Source organism: Schistocerca piceifrons, unplaced genomic scaffold, assembly GCF_021461385.2.
Source record: "Schistocerca piceifrons isolate TAMUIC-IGC-003096 unplaced genomic scaffold, iqSchPice1.1 HiC_scaffold_1063, whole genome shotgun sequence".
NCBI classification, from domain to species: Eukaryota; Metazoa; Arthropoda; class Insecta; order Orthoptera; family Acrididae; genus Schistocerca; species Schistocerca piceifrons.
The window spans coordinates 70,001-75,000 of record NW_025726867.1 but is presented as its reverse complement, the minus strand read 5'-3'; the positions used below and the strand labels follow the sequence as shown (position 1 = coordinate 75,000).

The 5,000-nt window shown below is 53.0% G+C and overlaps 1 non-coding gene across 1 annotated transcript in view; it reads left to right on the top strand.

Annotated features, from left to right (window-relative positions):
* Positions 1-3,764: 3,764 nt before the first annotated feature.
* Positions 3,765-5,000, top strand: part of LOC124726696 — a 1,909-nt gene continuing 673 nt past the window's right edge. The window contains exon 1 of the ribosomal RNA XR_007006811.1: positions 3,765-5,000. This exon is cut by the window's right edge and continues 673 nt beyond it. This is a non-coding gene — a ribosomal RNA (small subunit ribosomal RNA).

The window sequence follows — 5,000 nt, the reverse complement described above, 5'->3', positions numbered from 1 at the left end:
ACGTGCGTTTCATGAAGAGTTATTGCCAATATGCGACATTCCCGCTGTCCCTATACATGAGCCGCGACCTGTACCACTTACGAGCGAGAGACGCGATCGCGTTGCTCACTGTACGGCGTCCGATACCGAGCCATCAGCATGTCGGTCCCCATGCGCGTTGCACTCGCACTCGCAGTCGCAAAAACGTGGGGCAAATATATTACGCGGAAGAGTTATAACAGACCGAGCCCCACTGCATGAGGGGAGTCTTTGTCACTAATGTACACAGATGGAACATTTTGGACTGGAACCAGATTACCCGTACACACGGCGCTGATTAGTAATCAATGCAGAGCCATCAAACTACAGAATATATATACAACTGTCCGTATACATGCTGAAAGAGTCTGCCCACAATGGGAACCACACGTCAGCCAGCCACTCTGATCACGCACCACTCTCTGCTTCTAACGGGCGCACATACAATATGTAAGCACCAGCATGGAACAACATCCAGTGCATCCTCTCCGCCACATTACACAATCCACACTATCACAACCAGACCAGGAGGTCCATGCGGAAAATACAATATCCCACCCTTTCGACATCCACCATTGCGCAGATCAGGCACCAACACCCACACATGTCCTATACAACGGTGCACCCAACATCACAATAGTACCTCCTGTCACAGCGCACAAACAATGACATGAGTCAAAGACACAGGTCTGACACAAGCATAGAATTGGAGCGCCGCCTCTAATAAGCCAAAGGTGCATCCTGACGTGACAAATCTGATCATGTCACAAGCATTCACTTACTATAATCACTATCAACGAACCTGCCGCCCCCGCCCCCCCCTACACCTTTCCTTACAACAACGTGTAACCTAACCTAACCTAACCTATGTTGTACCTTAACCTAACCTATGTTGTACCTTAACCTAACCTATGTTGTACCTTAACCTAACCTATGTTGTACCTTAACCTAACCTATGTTGTGCCTTAACCTAACCTATGTTGTGCCTTAACCTAACCTATGTTGTGCCTTAACCTAACCTATGTTGTGCCTTAACCTAACCTATGTTGTGCCTTAACCTAACCTATGTTGTGCCTTAACCTAACCTATGTTGTGCCTTAACCTAACCTATGTTGTGCCTTAACCTAACCCATGTTGTGCCTTAACCTAACCCATGTTGTGCCTTAACCTAACCCATGTTGTGCCTTAACCTAACCCATGTTGTGCCTTAACCTAACCCATGTTGTGCCTTAACCTAACCCATGTTGTGCCTTAACCTAACCCATGTTGTGCCTTAACCTAACCCATGTTGTGCCTTAACCTAACCCATGTTGTGCCTTAACCTAACCCATGTTGTGCCTTAACCTAACCCATGTTGTGCCTTAACCTAACCCATGTTGTGCCTTAACCTAACCCATGTTGTGCCTTAACCTAACCCATGTTGTGCCTTAACCTAACCCATGTTGTGCCTTAACCTAACCCATGTTGTGCCTTAACCTAACCTATGTTGTGCCTTAACCTAACCTATGTTGTGCCTTAACCTAACCCATGTTGTGCCTTAACCTAACCCATGTTGTGCCTTAACCTAACCCATGTTGTGCCTTAACCTAACCCATGTTGTGCCTTAACCTAACCCATGTTGTGCCTTAACCTAACCCATGTTGTGCCTTAACCTAACCCATGTTGTGCCTTAACCTAACCCATGTTGTGCCTTAACCTAACCCATGTTGTGCCTTAACCTAACCCATGTTGTGCCTTAACCTAACCCATGTTGTGCCTTAACCTAACCCATGTTGTGCCTTAACCTAACCCATGTTGTGCCTTAACCTAACCCATGTCGTGCCTTAACCTAACCCATGTCGTGCCTTAACCTAACCCACGTCGTGCCTTAACCTAACCCACGTCGTGCCTTAACCTAACCCACGTCGTGCCTTAACCTAACCCACGTTGTCGCCTAACGTAACCCACGTTGTCGCCTAAACCTGCTCTGTAATTGTTATACGACTCGTTCAATTAGTGTAGTGTTGCCCACCCGCAACCCTCGCAATATAGTTCGCTACTCGCACTCCCCGCTCCCCTGTGTATCGCTTCATGTTAAACACCTTGCAAGTCTTGCTCACTTTCCACATGCTCCTGCTGTACACTGTAATGTGGATGGCAGCAGGACGTACATGCCGCCCCTCCCCACGTCCCCACCTTGCCCCCTGCCTTCGCAAGCTGGTTGGTGAGAACTTTGCATGTTCAATGCCCTCCGCATGCGACGTACTCAGGCTACGTTGTGGTGCGGCCTGTGTCAACTGTCCGCTAATGTCGTACGCGTAAACCACAATCTGTACTGCACATTCGTCCTTATGTACTGAATGATACATCGTGGCACATGTGTGACCGTACAACGACTGCGCCCAAAAACGGCGGACCATACAGTGCAAATATTGTGCACGCAGCTACGTGTCGTCTCCCTATGAGAGCTGGATTGCAGTGTGGTACGCCATAGAGACGTGTGGGAGGAACGGACGCCGTGGATGGCGATCAGCATGAGCTGTCTGTTGATGTATTCGGACCTAGTCGTCTCTCCTCACACACCGTGATGGCATGGTGCACCGCGTTCCATATCTGCGACATGCTACAGAGGCCGGTTGACAGTCGTTCGAGCAATGGACATCGCATACGTACGGGGGCCACCTTCCACGTATTGTCTAGGCGTGCACATTTTGTTGCGTGTATGTGGGCAGACGTAGTGTGGCGTGACACCTGACACAGGCATGCAATAATCGTGGAAGTTGCAAATGGCGATGGACGCCTGCGTTTTCTGGTGAAGTTACGCAAATGAACAAATGGTAACCTGTTGTGGTGCGGTTGTTCTCGCTAGGGGTGAATCGGTGATGGCGACGATAGGTTGAGGTACTAACCGGTTGTTCCAGCGATACCCACCATGCCGACGAAACTGAACGGCATCTGGGTGTGAAGCGATACGCGGCGGTGGCTGGGTGGGACCGTCCCCGGCCGGTGAGGGGGCGCCTCCCGGCGTGCTGGCCGCGCGGTGCGTGGGCGCACGCGCTACAGCCGGCTGGTGGGGGCGGCCAGTGGCAGGCGCGCCGGCCGACGGACGCGGCAGGCGTCGCAGCTGCGCGCCGGCGCACCCTGCGCGCGGCGCCGTGCGGCCAAAGTAGGTCCTCGCGGGCCCGGTGCGAAGCGCGGTGGACATCTTCAGTGTGCTGGTCCGATTGAGGACTGTGTGCGTTGAGGATGCGCTGCCGCCCGGCGCTCGGCGCCGCGACGCCGTCTGCTGCTCGGTCGCCCCAGCGGTTCTCGCTGGTGGTTTGTATCGCAGCTGTGCGGATGTGTTGGCGCGTGCGCTGTGCTGGGAGAGTTCGCTTCGGCACCCAAGTGGGGCTTTTGTCCTTCTGTGGCGCTGGCGTTGGAGCTGCCGGTCACCGTAGGTGGCGCGTGTTGTCTCCCGCCGGCAATGCCACGACAGCACGCTCCCGGGCCTCTGTCGGCAGCGGCAAGCTCAGTTGGGAGCACGGGTGGTCGCACCGAAAGCGTCTACTCGCCTAACTCCGGGCGATTGCGCCTCTCTCGAACCCGACCAAGTACTTGGGACGGCGCTGCGCGCCGCCGGGACCTGAGAGGGTTTCGAGGTGTATTGTGCAGGGGAGCTCAGCCTCCTCCTGTTTGCAGAATGATTGAGCGGACGCTTGCGTGTTCGCGCGGGCCCCCGGGACACACTCCCGGGCGGCCGGCTGCTCAGCTCTAGTTGACGCAGCTCCCTGGTTGATCCTGCCAGTAGTCATATGCTTGTCTCAAAGATTAAGCCATGCATGTCTCAGTACAAGCCGCATTAAGGTGAAACCGCGAATGGCTCATTAAATCAGTTATGGTTCCTTAGATCGTACCCACGTTACTTGGATAACTGTGGTAATTCTAGAGCTAATACATGCAAACAGAGTCCCGACCAGAGATGGAAGGGACGCTTTTATTAGATCAAAACCAATCGGTCGGCTCGTCCGGTCCGTTTGCCTTGGTGACTCTGAATAACTTTGGGCTGATCGCACGGTCCTCGTACCGGCGACGCATCTTTCAAATGTCTGCCTTATCAACTGTCGATGGTAGGTTCTGCGCCTACCATGGTTGTAACGGGTAACGGGGAATCAGGGTTCGATTCCGGAGAGGGAGCCTGAGAAACGGCTACCACATCCAAGGAAGGCAGCAGGCGCGCAAATTACCCACTCCCGGCACGGGGAGGTAGTGACGAAAAATAACGATACGGGACTCATCCGAGGCCCCGTAATCGGAATGAGTACACTTTAAATCCTTTAACGAGTATCTATTGGAGGGCAAGTCTGGTGCCAGCAGCCGCGGTAATTCCAGCTCCAATAGCGTATATTAAAGTTGTTGCGGTTAAAAAGCTCGTAGTTGGATTTGTGTCCCACGCTGTTGGTTCACCGCCCGTCGGTGTTTAACTGGCATGTATCGTGGGACGTCCTGCCGGTGGGGCGAGCCGAAGGCGTGCGACCGCCCCGTGCGTGCTCGTGCGTCCCGAGGCGGACCCCGTTGAAATCCTACCAGGGTGCTCTTTATTGAGTGTCTCGGTGGGCCGGCACGTTTACTTTGAACAAATTAGAGTGCTTAAAGCAGGCAAGCCCGCCTGAATACTGTGTGCATGGAATAATGGAATAGGACCTCGGTTCTATTTTGTTGGTTTTCGGAACCCGAGGTAATGATTAATAGGGACAGGCGGGGGCATTCGTATTGCGACGTTAGAGGTGAAATTCTTGGATCGTCGCAAGACGAACAGAAGCGAAAGCATTTGCCAAGTATGTTTTCATTAATCAAGAACGAAAGTTAGAGGTTCGAAGGCGATCAGATACCGCCCTAGTTCTAACCATAAACGATGCCAGCCAGCGATCCGCCGCAGTTCCTCCGATGACTCGGCGGGCAGCCTCCGGGAAACCAAAGCTTTTGGGTTCCGGGGGAAGTATGGTTGCAAAGCTGAAACTTAA